Consider the following 16,066-nt stretch of genomic DNA (forward strand, 5'->3'; position numbering starts at 1 on the left):
ACTTTATAATAATTATCGTTGATGCATTTAAATTCAGAAATCACAGAACCGTTGTAACTTCCAGTTGCTTCATTTTTTACTTCTTTTAACTTGTAACTTGATGGTGAAAATACAACTGTTATTGAAGATATATAATTTAAAAGATTTTCAACAGTGCGTTACGTCTTTAGCGTGCCATACTTTCACAATTCGCAAATCTTCTATTCATTTCTAATTTATTTGACATCCTTTATCGAGGTACATAATTGAGTTTGACAAGACATCTTAAAAGAAGAGGTGGCTTTTTATCTTTTTTTTTGTGTGTTGTTGATCGAACAGGCTATGCACCTTTTTTTATTACCATGCTTATTTAAATGGTGTACAACAAAGACAACGGAAGCATTTCAACATGTCCGGAAGGACTAAGAGTAAATGACAGAAAAAAATAAACTGCTTCGATAATTATGGAGTTTTTAAACTGTTATTTTTTGCACTTTGCAGTCTTTCACAAGTTCAAGCAAAAATGCCATTGAGTTTCCAAAATTAAACAATTTTTATCTTAAAATGCTTTGGAATGATCATGTTTGTTCATTACGATATTCGTCACGATACAGATTGTGCGTTATTATAAGTGATTATTTTTGCTAGTTAAAAAATGCATATTTAACAAAGGGTTTGTAATTGTATTTCATTTACTGAAATTAGTTCTGTTCCTATTTTTTAGTCTATAAGAAAGTTTTAGAGAAATAATTTTCAGAAGACTAATCGCTAAAGTCTAAATAAGCAGGAAAATCTAGTACATGCAGTGTACTATCATAATCATATAAATTTCAAAAAAAGATAAAAGGAAGAAATAGCCATATGAATGTTGTTACTCACTCTGCTTTAAAACGACCTAACTTACGAAGAAATCTAAATAAAAAATGCATAGTAACTTAAGAAGTTGTAAATTGACAGACTAAAATTAGAAGATTTGAAATTCTATGAGTTCAAAAGTCATGTACATGCATTTTTCATTTAAAACATTCTAACTAATCTTAATTAGGATCAGATTTTTCTTTTTGAACGAAGTATAACAATTTTAATTTGAACAAAATTGCAGAAACCAAAATCTTACTTTATAAGTGGTAATTATACTCTTTTAAATACTTGTAGAAAAACTCAAAAATATTTACAAACTATAAATTATAGCAAAAATACGACTAAAAGAACTTATTTATTTAAAATTTATGGCATTTTTTGTTCCGCGTCTCTTTGTTTATATATACAAGCAAAGGAAAGACTTTGTTTATGCATGCAAACAAAGCAAAGAAAGCAGATGTTGCTACATTTAAAGTAAACGTTGTTTCATCTCAAATTGGACGAAAGACGGTGGAAGCCACTGAGTTTCAAATAAATGTTTAATATAAGATATAATATCTTATCTAGGCGTAAAAACCAAAAACTTGTGAAATAATTGGTAATTGCAGTATTTTCTTTTCTAATAATGTTTTTTAATGTAGCATTCATAAGTTCTCAGTTACTTCAAAAATATAACGGAAAGAAATCATTTATAAAATTAAAATGGTATTCTTTGTTCTATGGTTTCTTGTTTTATGCATGCAAACAAAGCAAAGAAAGCAGATGTTGCTACATTTAAAGTAAACGTTGTTTCATCTCAAATTGGACGAAAGGCAAACGTCTCGTCTATTGTCATCAGGTCACGAGGTGACGATCTTGGAGGCGACTACTTTGGACATGAATGTTTCAAGTCACTAGAAACATAGAATAGAGAGCAGGTCATTTGAAATGAGAGAATTAAAACAAAGGAAAACTCTTTTGTATACTGATTATGTCATGTAATGGTAAAACGAACCATTTCGTTAAGAAGGCTTATCAGTGTTATATTTAGAAACGCATGAGGAGAAGCGGAAGGCATATTATACAAGAAATGTTTCATTAAATTATGTATAAAGCTTTTAAAGTAAGGTCAACATTTTAAGGCCAAATTACTTTTTAACTATAATATGCAATAGAACAGTGCACGTACTAAGAAATTCCTTCTAAGGTCAATCTTTCAGTTCTGATGTTAATTATAAATTATATTTAATCTTAGTTTGATTGTAAAATATAATCTATGTATTATTTAATAGTGATATTTTACCTAGTTTTTGATTTATATTAGATACATTTTTGAAAGCTTATGTCTACAGATTCGTCTGACACAGTTTAGAATATTTTAAAACTAGTTTCATGATAATTTTATGTTGAAAGTTACGAGTCAAACTTTTATTAACATTATTTTCTCCAAATAATGTGGCTATGCATATAATTATTGTACAATGTAATTATATATTACTGTATAATATAATTATATATATAAATATTTGATGTGGTTATTATGAAATATTTAATTTCTACATAAGTTATTTCCACATAATACTTTAAAACATATACAAGGATAGAGTTCACAATTTATTTAAAAATTTTCATATGATTATTAATTTATTCATTTATAATCAATTTATCCATTATAAATGCGCTTTTGTATGCGAATTTGTTTTCAAAAATGCTATAATCTTTATTCAAAACAAGCGTTACATGCCATTAAATTTTAATTGAATAATTTATCTTTAAAAAGCTTGAAACCTTATACTGACATCTTTCAAATTTCGTGAATTTTTTTTTTAGATAAATCGATATTTGTTGTTATTTTGAAAATACAATGAATAAAGCTTCAAATCAAATTATCCGAAATTCTCCTTAAACCGAGTATAAAAGAAATTTGGCTTTCTGTACAACCACATTTTTTTGATATATTTGTTTCTATTATCACATTTTCTATTTGTACATTCATTAAAACTGAAAATTTCATAACATAAAACACTAATATTGCACTGATATTGATACTGACATCCTCTCCCCTTTTTGATTTACATGCCGTCATCTCTGTTATTACATAATTTTTAGAATATCTTACACTGCTGCAAACTTGAAATACATACTGAAACAAATTTTACATATAAAAACTTTAATTAAAAATAGCATTTAATTTTTTTGTGTAAAACCAGATACTATCAGCTTTACGTTTTGGTAAATAAATCAGTGAAAACTCTTGAACTAACAGTTCTACCTAAAGGTAGTAGATCTTGAAGAAGAAAAGAAAATTCCTATAATAGGTCATAATTATTTAATTTTTTTTGGAATGGATATTTAATATTTTTTCTCCATGAAAGAAAAATAAAGGATTATGTTAATGAATTAAAGTATAAAATAAAGTATTAGAGCAGAGAATGAAAATAAATACCAGAAAAAATCTTACAAAATAAAAATCTAATTATTATATTGTTTACAAGAATTTCTGTACTTTTTTTTTTACTTTCTTACATATTTATAATTAAAGATAAAATTGAGTTGTTTTTTTAGGAGCAGGAGACTAAAAAGATTACATTAACGGAATTGTACTATCTGAAATCAATTTAACCATTCGGTCACGGTGCAAGAAGTTCCAAAGCGATTTTTCATGTATACCAAAGCCAAAATTGATATACAATAAGGTTTGCTGAACTTCAAAATCTGTTTCCTCATTTACCAAATCAAATACTTTTGAATTCCTTCCTGTTTTGAACACTATTGAAAATGTTGATGATGTTCAAATAAATGCAAATTACTCATTATACTATTCTACGTGTTTAATTCTTCATGCTGCTTCAGTTCTAATAAACAAAGAGTAAGCGAAGCTCGAAATTGCTATACGTTCTTGTTCATACAAAACATCTGCTATCGGAAACCCATTGCATTTAGAAATCTCTCTTAGCACAAACAATTTGTATTTTTTATTATTGCCACCTGCGTAAAGAATTTAATCTTCAGTTCTTGTAAACAGAGAAATCTATCAAATATGGTGTCGGCTGAAAATCTGATTTTTACAAAATCACTGATTTAGAATCCTTTCTGAGTAGTTATGTTAATTTTAATTTACGCAGTTTCAGGATAGCTTTTTATCTTATTTTAGTAATGAACAGGTTATAATTAATTTTTCTCGTTTAGCTCAATAATTTCTAAGAGCTAAAACGTGATAATGGATTTTTCGTGCACCAATAAGATCAAAGTAATTTGGATTATAGATAACACTTTTCATTTTTTTCGCATAATTTCACAGAATTACATTACAAAGAATAAGATTCTGATTTTTTTAAATTGTAGAATGTATAGAAGCCACCTTTTTAAGGTTAATCTGAAATGTTTTATTTTATTTTTGAAGGTTGCAAAAAAAAAAAAAAAAAAAAAAAATACAGAGCTTAAAAAAAATATTTAAAATTTGCTGCAACATTTTTCATAAGAATAGGATAGTAACTGTTTTGACAAATTAATCTTGTAGAGAATTACTAAAATCACTTGTAAATAAATAAGTTTCCTACGTTCTCATTAAAAATAATGTTTTGTGCGTGAAACAGAATTAGCGAGATCGTAATTAGTTTTAAACTTTGTACATAGATAATTAGACCATACATAAAAAAAGTAAAAAATTACCAAACATACAAATATCATTACTTCAAATGCAATATTTGTATGTATGAAATGAATATAAAATATAAACATTTATTCATTTAAAATATATTTCCTTGCAGGATGATTGTTAATTTGTAGAAAATATATTGTTGGCCATATATTGTAGATATGTTTCTAATAAATAAATATATTTATACTTTAGCAACATATCAGTAATTAAAACAGAGGTTAAAACATCAAAGATTTTTATCTCTTTACATTTAAATATTGAAAAATCAAGAAAACAGTTATTTAGATAAATATCTTCCATTTTCTTTAACGAGTCATTAATATGATGACATCGCATTCAAGTTACCATGAAATGGAATTAATTCATGTTATCATAATTGCATACCAAGCGTAACAACGCGTCTCACCTAACAATATTTCATTAACGCTTAGTTATGACATGGCGTACTTTGAAATCTGCAAGATGCAATATGGATTCTAAAAATTAAATTGATGTTTTTCCCATTAGCATCAATTCACCGCGAATATACTTTCTATTAATTTTAGGAGTTGTTATTATTAGAAACTTATTCCTAAATACTAGATGCATTAAAATTCTAAACTGTCTCTCATTGTTGTGTTGAATAATACATCAACCTTTCTTTTTTTCCGCTTCAGCTTTAATATGTATTAATATTCAGGATCAAAATCCTGAAACATCATTTCTCATCACAAAAATAAAACTATTCATTAAAAATCTAAGCCGAGCACTTTGTCAGTAGATATCAGCCCGAGCCATTTTCTAAAACTCTTTAATGTCCTTCTAGATAAAAATGCAAATGTGCCAAAATGTTCCAAATAAATTACAAACAGCCCTAACTGACCTAGTCACCCCCCAAGGTGTTCCTGCCAAATATAATTCATATGACGCCTATAAATGCTAGAAGAATAATTGATCCGAAACTCGGAGAGGCATCCAATTTCGAGGAAAATATGCATCAACTTATCCCTTAATTTACACTGTCGGATCCTTCAACTTGCAACTTTAACCTCCCATGACTCTTTAAGTGGGTTTTTCATGCCTTTCTTTTGGCCTTAAGGCAGGAATCAATTCGAATGATACAGTCGGGGGATTGTACTGAATAAAATTAACTGGCACCAATTTTCATGTCAAATAGAAAGTATGAAGAAGCAGAAAAAATTTGCTTTGACAAAATAGAAGAATTTAAATTAGAATCATAAAACGATCGGAAGGACCCGGAAGTCTCCTAATTTGTCATTGTAAAAGGTATAATTCCTCGTCTAGTTTTGCTTTTTTACATAAACTAGAATGAATTACTATAAATTAAGCATTTAACTCGGTTTTCCAATTGAATTAGATAAGATCTATTGAAGATGGTGGGAAAAATTTGATTGATTTGTGATTGATTGACATTCGTGGCGCGAATTCAATGAAAGTTTGAACTTAACATATTGTAACTTATTGATGACCATGTCATACGAAATTTTTATTAAAAGAATTATTGTTAACAACAATCATAAAATTAATTAAATAGAAGCAATTCTTTGAATACTTTAAAACGAATTTTCAGTAATGTTCTAAAAAGACCTGACGTGAAAAATAACATTAAATTAGTTATCATATAAGTTTTACAAGATTAAATTTGATGCTTATTTTATTAAATTTTAAATCATGTCTGAAGAAATTTTAGCGTTACTTCACAGAGCGTAAAATTTTTTCTTCTATATTAAAACGACCAGCCTGTTTTAAGAAGGATTTGTATTTCTTTTTACTTACTGAGTTCCAAATATATTCTCGGAATTTTGCATTCATATTAAATTTATAAAAATATTCTGGCAAAATTGTTTTGTCATCCTTTTATAAAACTTTTTAATTAGTATCCTATAACTTTGGAGGTAATTATACAAACAAACAATTTTAATTGGTTCCTTGGAAATTTTATTGAACTCATCAGACAATAATCTTAAAATCTCAGTGATTGAGAATTATTTTTATAGAGAAATGAAACTACAAAGTAAATTAATACTGCAACAATTCAGAATATCACAATATAGAAATGTTTTTTAAATATATATTCTTAGTTAGTTTTTGTAAACAAAATTACTCATAATAATTTTTTAAATATAAAAAATAATTTCTTAATAATTGTTTCTATTTTATAAATCACTATTGCTTTTTAAATACTTTTTTGAAATTAATAACCAACTGAAAATTAATATTGAAATCGAGTTTCATAGATTTTAAATATATAACTGAATATTATTTTGTAATTTCGATTAATACAGTATTGAACGAAGCTGACTTTAAAGAACAATGACGGACCTTGCATATTTAAAAAATAATTCTTCTTCTGATAAAACTTTTCCTACAATACTCTTTTTCATGTACAGAGAAGAAATTAAGATTATTTCATCTGTCTAGAGTGTTCTTTTTTTATTGTCAGAAGAGGGTTTTAGAAAATGCTGCATAAGTCTGTAAGAATACTTCTTGAAGTTTTGGAAGCGAGTATTTGAAAAATTAACTCTGTACTGTTCTACATTAATTTAATAAAAATTGTAATTTTAAACACACACACACACATTTTTTTTTTTACAAAACTTGACTAAATCCTTTTTAGATTCTTATATTTGGCAGCAGTTAAGGATAAACCTATTCGCCTAGATTTATTTTTTGAATTCCAAATGAATGATGTATTTTTTGATCTGCATTAAATTTTTTGAACTCTATTGTGGGTGGTTCTGGAACTCTTATTGATGAGATACACATAAAGAGGAAATTTTTCTTTATAACTGAAATATGATTTCATAAACTATTTTTGTTAAGAGTTGTTCATACGTTTATTATTCGGTTATATTCCCTAAATTATATTTGAATATTGGAATTAAAGAAAAACCAGAATTTAAAATGAACATCAATATTTTTTTTTACAAAGTTAGACTTTCTTTTGAAGTTCTTGCAGTTAACAGCAGATAAGTAACATCCCACTCGTCTGGCTTTTTCTGTTAGACAAATGATGTGCTGTTCTTCAACCCCAACACAAAGAAAGATATATCGCACGAGAAAATGTTTCATAATCTCAAGAAATATTTCTCCCTACAAGTTTCGTTGACCAGTAATTCCTTTTAAAAATGATATCAAAGAACAGTGTTTATTTAAATGGGACGCTTAATTCGTTAGAAAACTTGAACAAGCTCTTCTTAAAATCCCCATCTTAATCACCCCATTCGTCTGTTTTCTTTCCCCATTTTTTTCCAACCAGAAAACTGTTGCGTTCTTGACCAGTATGAGGATTTTTGAACTCATCTTTAGATGGTTCTTGAACTCGTAATAGACATACATCATAAGAGAGAATATTTCATAATACTTTTCCCTACAAGTTTTGGTGACGAGTATTTCAAGAGCACCCCGTTTGTCTGGACAGTTCGATGAGGAGAGGTGAAGAAGCCAAAACATGCGCAACACGAAAGATTTAAGGTCGAAACTCAGCCGAAGCATTGACCTATGAAAGGGACGATCCATAGATTGAGGAAAGTCTCCGTATCGCACGAGACGAAGGTCATTTGTAGCAGGAAAAGAAAAAGAAGATGAAGATAGAGTTGATGGCCAAAGTTACGTCACAAGTTTCGAGTAATTTGTACAGTCATCCAGGGAAGATTGTTTTGGGAGAAAAGCTGTGCTTCCTGCAGCAAACAATTTAGTTTCGTTTTAGGATAAGTTTTCTGTGTGATGTTGTTTGGAGAATTAGCAAAAGAAACAATGCAATTTTGCATATATGACACGTTCTTATATTTCATACGAATGATTCTGTATTGCAGATATTTCAGATGATACTAAATATTGAGGAATGTATTTTTTGCGAAGGATTGCTGCCCTTTCTTATGCAGATACAGATTACTTTAAGTAAAAGATAAGACTGCAGCATAAATAGAAAACCACTAGGTACTCGAAACAATACGGCACGAGAAACACTATTTTTATAAATATTCGAAAGGTTTCTTTTCTAATGCTAACTATTGCATCTATGAAAACTTCATAGTTCTTGAGAATTATAAATAGGATCTTTTTGAAAAGTTTAATTTTGAAAAATTTTCTCTGTATTTTACGATCTTAAAGAAAATGAAAATAATTACAATCGGAATTGAAATATTTCTTTTAGATAGATGTACTGAAAAATTTTATGAAATAAACAATTTAAAAAATCCAAATATGTTTAGTATATATTTGGTTTATTATTATTTGGTTAAAAGAGAAATTCATGAAAATAAGTATTGACTATACCTGCATTTTTACTGAAACTGCAATTTACAAAAGTGACTCTTTATTACTACTCAATTCAATTCTATATAAATGTTATCTCTTGCTATTATATAATATATCTCTTTATTTAAAAATATTTCTTAGATATAGGTAAAATGAAATAAGCAAAATTTAGATAATGGCAATCTTTTTTTATATAAGTAATAAAATAGACATTTATTAATCCTTTTAGGTACAAAGCCTTTTATATATATTTCAAATTTTTAATTCAGTTAAGAACTTTAAAAAAATTTGAGAATGCTATCAAATCTATGTGATCAAATATGGAATCGAATTTTTTTTTCTATATTTGATCAGATTTCATTTTTTATCACAAAAAATAAGTAATACACTGATAGCCCTTTTGAAATGGCATTATTTCAAAAAAAGAGAGGATACTTTTTTAATACTGAAGTAATATTAGTATGGATATTTCATGTATAGAATTTAAACAAGGATGGATTAAGATGTCCATAATGACACTGACGATTGATGACTTCAAACTGAATAGACATCGGTTCATTCATTAATCATGAACTGAAACAATGGTACTCGAAGATCCTTTTGAAAGATATACTAGTTCTCAAATTTGCAACCGTTAAAAGGGAAGATTGTATTTGCAAGAAATAAAGATTCATAGCTTTCATAAATGATAAATAACTTATCGATTCTTGTCATAAATCCAACCACAAATCATCCATAAGCGCATTACAGCCTTAATTTATTTTAAAGTTTTTCCCCAACAGACCCTTCGTTCCAGCAAGAATACATTCCTTTCATTTTTAACGAATTCCATTTCTTCAAAAAGTGCAAATATTTTCATCCTTTTAAAATTACTGTCAATCCGACATTAACTTCAGAAGGCTTTTCCATTTAGTTGGATTTTTGATTTTCTGACATCCCGACTTAAAAAGAAGTCAAAAGTAATTACATCCGCTAAGGACAGAAGAATCCTCTGAAGCAGAGAGAAACTTATTTATATACATTTTTACGATTTCTGTTTTGTCCCTTGCATACATGTGTCACGCTCTGAAAAGTGAAGAACATGGCGAAGATCACTAGGTGCGGGCCGAATCCGCAAACCACAAAAGTGTGCAAAAGACAGAATCCGGTACTAACGATAATCTCGCGTTTGGTATTCCTCACGGTGGTTGCCTATGGCTGATTTAACAAATTTTAAAGGGTGATGGAAAGAAGGTTTTATCTGAATGTCATTCTATTTCGTTTCCGTTCAAGCGAAAAAGTGTGTAAAGAATTGCGACAGAAGATAGCCTGGAGGATAAATGGCTCAGTACCGTGCAAAACCAAGACAGAAAAAGGGAGAGTTTTTCAATCTTCTAAAATGTATGATTTTCTGTAATTACAGTCTTTTTAGAGCTATATATGTGTTTTACAGATCATTAACTTGCATTCATAGATTACACTATAAATCAATAAGTGACGAATTTACTACTTGGTTTGCAATGGTTTAATGCCATAAAGTGAAAATTTATGTACAATCGGTGAGGTTAGTGTCTACTAAAGAAACATAACTTTATTCGTCTAAGTGTTATTGCTTTGCAATAGGAAAGTTTGCAATTCAAGAAGTGTGTAAATTTCTTCTTCTTCTTCTTTTATGTCGTTATTCGCTTAGTGAAACTCACGTTGCCAATCTTTTATGGTTTATATTGATCAATAATTGCGATATCTTCTATTCTAAGGAATTCTTATAGTAAACTAAAGAACAAACAAATAAACATTTCTTACATTTCATGAAAAATCTTCAATGATATTTTGGAAATGAAGAATGCAATAAGCAAACAATTTGAAATTTTCCGCATTTTATATTCAAAATACATTTCTTGTCTAAATTTTATATAAATATTAGATAGATTTAAAAACATTTATCAAATGCTGAACAATAATATTACAGCATATCATTGTTCATCATTCGTTATAAATATTTAAATTTTTGTATAATCGAGTATTTATAATTGAAAATAACTATTGCTTGGACATCATTAATGTATTGCATGAGGCAATTGAGTATTTTTCTCTCGTTTTCTTTTTTGAAATAAAAAAGAAATGTTTGGGACGTCTAAGGAATAAAATATACATGAAAAACTAATAATACTAGTGCTAATTTATTAAGAGGCAATTCATAAAGGAGACTTGAGATAGAATGAATTTTGAAAAATGTAAATGAATGTATTTTGTAAAAGTAAATTGTGCACCAGAAAGGAAATTTTATAATTATTTCGTCACTTTATTTGGAAATGATCTATTGATTATTTAATATCATTTGATAAAGTGATATAGTTTATCTAATCCTGCAAGGAATAATTATATGCTAAGTAACTTTTAAATTTTTCTGCTAAAAAGAATTATTATGCTAGTAAGAACAGGATTTTTCACTCGTTTCTTAATGTCCTGTAGGATTAAAATTGTAAAAACTATTTTGCATTTTCGATGACATACACTATTTTAATATTTTTAGAACTTAATTATCAATTAATCCTAATTAAATTAATCAGCTAATACTTTCATATTTTGGCACGCCCGACAGTGATAAGAGAGAAAAAAAAAGAGATTAAAAAGTAGAAAATAAAAATAAATTCTACTATTTAGTACAATAACAAAAAATAATTTTAAAAACTTTTTTAACTAAATTTATTTTTCATGACCAAGTTATTATTCCGGGAGCAAATATTTATTTACATTCATATGAATAAGGCTTTTGTCGACAAAAAAAACCTACAATGCAATTCTAGAATAATAAGAATAAATAAATCTCGGAAGGTTATCGACAAACCTGAAAGATTTATCTCTTTACCTTTGAGGAATATAGTCGAATCTTCCACCTTTAATGATGAGTTTAAGGAGTTTGGTTCAAACTGTCTTCAGCGTCACTTTCTAGTGCATCTCACTATGCAAAGTTCATGCAAACATCAATAATTTCGGAAATATGATTTTTTTCTGAAATATTATAAAAATATTTGACGAAATTTGCAGTAGATTGTCATTGAGATAGTTGTATTGTTTTTTAAATTTCAGATTTGGAAATATTACTGGTTTATGGAATAATATAAACTTGAAATGGGCATTACTTACGTTGCTCCCTCCTCATTTCCTTAGGCCCCCTCTTTTATGGTTTTGGAGTAAGGGATAATATAAATTATTCACTTACCTTTAAAATATCAGAGTCTCTACGAGACATTTGAAGAAATAAATGACGTAATAGCTAATAGTTATTCGAAAGGAGAAAATAATATTGATAGCTTTTGATTGTATAATATGAAGTTTTTGTTTGTTTATTTATTTGTTTTAATTCAAATATCAAAATTCTTTAAAACTTAAGACACTTATTCTGCCTTGAACGGGTGCTTTTATTTAAAAATATTTTAAGATATAGCGATATCAAATCCATATTTTGAGAAAAAGTAGTGTTCAAAGATAATTCGAATTTTAATTTAATTAATTTTATTTAATAATTCACCTTTTTCCTCTTATTTTAGATGTTGTGCATAAGATAACGAGCTTTAATTGCATGGGGAGTCAAGAATTTAAGTTAATATCGATTTTAAATCGAATTTGTTCAATTAAGAATTGTCCATATTTCAGATATATTAATTAAAAAATATATTTAGATTCCATTATTCAAGATTCATGGTCAGTTATTAGATGGAAAGTAAGAAATACGCGAGTGGGTTCTAAACGAGTGAATGCAAAGGAGAAAGAAATCACATTCGCGTTTTCCGGGATAAATTTAAGCGGAATGCATTATTCTGCCTAATTTACTCAATCAATAAAGCATTCTGGTAAATAGGGAAAAATGGGACCCTAGCAGGTAGTCAAAACAAATTAAGAAAAACGGAGCAAAAATTGTTGTAATCAACTTAATTTAACACTGAAATAGCTAAGACTAAAAAAGATTTATGGCACGGATATGCATTATATCTAATGTAAAGTTCGGAGATATGCAAAGAAGGAACTTTTTTTCTTCTTACATACATGCTTTGTTAAAGAAAAGTTTTGAAAGTCAACAGGTTGTCAGATCGTAAAATTAATTCGAGCGAATATTCTTCTTAATCAATGTTTCGGCATAGTGTTAAATCTTTGAATTAAGCAACATTGGGTTGAAGGCGAAACCACTTTATAATGTGTAATCGCATTTATTTTTTACACTATTCTTTTCTTAAGTTTCTTTTTGGTTAAACGAGTTGCAGAATTTTTTTCTTCTTATTTATTACCTGCAATCGTTTTTTTTCATAAAAAAAAAATATTATTTTTCAATGGAAGAAATTATACTAGTTTGCTTTTCCGGAAACTTCTTACTTAAAGGTTATATCACATCGTATTCAAATACAGGCATATCTGTTTAGAATAGAAAATTTAAATATAATTGATGAAATTTGTTTTCCGAAAAGTAGCTATTTTTAGTACATAGCCACAACTTTCATGAAGTAAATTGACCCTAAACATTATTAACTGCTCTATAGTTCATTTTTAGATGACTCTCACCCAAAACAACCCAAGTACTGTTAAGCACGGAATGTTTTCGGTTGTAAAAGGTCATTACGCAACCATGTGAATCTCGCATAAGTACAGTTAAAAATGGAAATGAACTTTCTCTCTTAAACACACGACTTAGCGTGTCCGAAACTATCGTCTACATAGTTGTAACTCTCACAGACTGTTAAACATTTGAATACTCCAGTGACTCTACGTAATCATGTACCTAATTGGTTGCTTCACCGAGCGTATGATCCTTTGTAAGAAAAGACGTAACTCTTACTAATATGATTTATCTAATCAATTGTTTTGATGTTATCTAATGAAGTAATTTTGATTATTTCGTTGTTTGACAAATGGCTATCACGGATTAAAGCAGATGATGACACTACTCACGTGCATTTAAGTCCTGCTGTTTTATCAAAAGAGGAACTGCAGTCACACAACTGCGATTCTGAATGAAAATAAAAAAATGAATACCTTTCAGATACATGAATGATTTTTTCGAATTCTTCAATTTTAAATATGTTTTATTTGAAGGACAAAGGATACATTTTATTTCGTTGCTAAATCGTAGAAAAATTAGTTAAGTTCAGAAAGTATTTAATTTTATTTCTAATCAATATAAGAGGGTAAGAGCTTAAAAGTGCGGGATATTTGTATGGCCTAACATATCATTAATATAAACTTTTTATGTTTAGATTTTAAATTACTATTCTTTATGTATTATTCTTTGATTTAAACGTAGTTTATTTAATGGATCTTTATTTGTTATGTATTATTAATTGATTTTAAACGCAACGGAACTCGGAATTTTTTTTATTTTATTAATAAATCTAAACAAAGGCATTTGAATATAAAATCATTTAAATTTTCCTTTTGATTAGATCAAACATACATGCACTTAAAAGTGCAAAGGATTTAGGAGAATGTTGGCTGATACAAGATTAATACAAATGTACTTTTTTTTTTAAATATGAATCTTATACTATTATATGCAAAATTACTTATAAATGTACAACATTACGTGTAATTTTCAAAAGCGCACGGTGTGACAAACAGACATAATTTGTAATTTTCTAACTTAATATCTATTAAAATACAAAAAATAAAGAAGTATTAATATTTTTAATTTACAATATTAATCTTTAAAATTTATGTTAATATTAAATGACAGTATCATTTATAAAAAGAAACAAGTTAATAATTATCCCATAGTCTGAAAAAAAATCGAGAATTTAAAAAACGTTCATCAGCAGCAGAACCCTCTTAAATTAAGCAAATATTTATATTTTAAATTAAAAAAAAAACCATAATAACGTTTTTAATTAAGAGTGCGTGACGGGAAGAATGTTAAATAAATAAATAAAATAATCTGAAATTATAGATACATATTTCGCTATTTACATTTTGTAATTATATATAGTTATCAATGAGAATTTTTCAAATTTTAAAATGAGTTAAAACCCTAATGATTTTTTTAGAATAAAAAAATATTTCTCAGAAGCTACATTCTCTTTTTAATAGAATGTTATTAAAAATACAGCAGGAAATGAATTTGCATTAGTTTTATTTGATGAAATCACTTAATTTATTACTTTGATGAAACTGACCGGATAATTATGAAATGAATAATCTTATTCGGTGAATATTGATATCACGTATTGAATGAGGTGATTTAAGCTATCTATATCTATCTACTATTATTTGTACACTCTATAGCTTTAATTAAAATGCAAGCTAATGTGTAAAGTAGATAATATGGAGGATTTCCTTTTCGAAAAACATAAATATTTAAACGAAGCAGGCTTTATTATGATCGATTATAGCTGTATCAGAATTACAAATTCAATATCTTTAAGTAAATAAAGCTATTTCATTTACAGTTGTATATTTTATGCAGTTTTATTTAAAAGGAATCTGAAATCTAATGATTATGGCCTTTCATTATTGAGTCAATTTTGGGTAATAAAATTATGCTTCAAAAAAAATGTTTTTTAACATAGAAATTTCGAACGTAAACAAGAGAAACATTATTTAAAAAAATCAGGACTCAACAAAATAATTGCATTTGTTTTTAGTTTAATGAGGAGTTCGAGATTAAAACTATTTTTTCATAGAAAACGGTTTTATTAGATCAATCTGACGCAATTTAAGTCATCGTTAACTAAAGAAACATTTTCTTTACTGTCTTTTTCTAGGGGATGAATGCAAGCACATTCATAAAAATGATGAATCGTCCATTCAATACCACAAATGAAACATAAGAATTGTTTTTAATAACAGAGGTGATATTTTTATTGTTTGTAATATCCAAAACTATCACTGGGAACTTACTGACTTTTGAATGGCACTTCAATAAGTGTATCTAATTAGGCCAAGAACAATCCAGCACTTGTCACCTCGATGGACTTTTCAAAAACATAATATCACCAAATGAAACCAACACGACAAATTACAAGTAACGGTACCTTAACGTTAATGACACTTCCGGACAAAAATACAATAGTGTCCTATAGTGCAATAGAGACTCTGAAATGCGTTATTAAAACAGTTCGGCCCCTAAGTCGTAAATGCCTGATGGTTATCTCTAAATGACTTTCCATCCGCAAAGTCTGCAATTAACGCCATCGTCAAAGTTAATCCTTCAAGGTCTTGATCATGATTCTACCTAAAAGGTTATTGTTAAGAGCAAAACATGGATTCCATTGGTCATTTAAGCTGGAGGACAATAACAATGGCCTTAATAACAGCTTGTCAATGACTTGTTGACAGTGCTTCAATTAGATAGCGGATTCA

General features: G+C 27.8%; 1 protein-coding gene across 2 annotated transcripts in view; it reads right to left on the reverse strand.

Annotated features, from left to right (window-relative positions):
* LOC129958708 (sortilin-related receptor-like) overlaps positions 1-16,066 on the reverse strand; it is a 126,182-nt gene that overhangs the window by 77,351 nt on the left and 32,765 nt on the right. The window contains exon 2 of one of the 2 annotated variants that reach the window (XM_056071357.1): positions 11,589-11,731. The exons of the other annotated variant lie outside the window; for it this stretch is intronic. The gene's annotated coding sequence lies outside the window, so the exon portion shown is untranslated. The remainder of the gene's footprint in view (positions 1-11,588; positions 11,732-16,066) is intronic. 2 annotated transcript variants of the gene reach the window in all.

Source organism: Argiope bruennichi, chromosome X1 (assembly GCF_947563725.1).
Source record: "Argiope bruennichi chromosome X1, qqArgBrue1.1, whole genome shotgun sequence".
In the NCBI taxonomy this organism is placed as follows: Eukaryota; Metazoa; Arthropoda; class Arachnida; order Araneae; family Araneidae; genus Argiope; species Argiope bruennichi.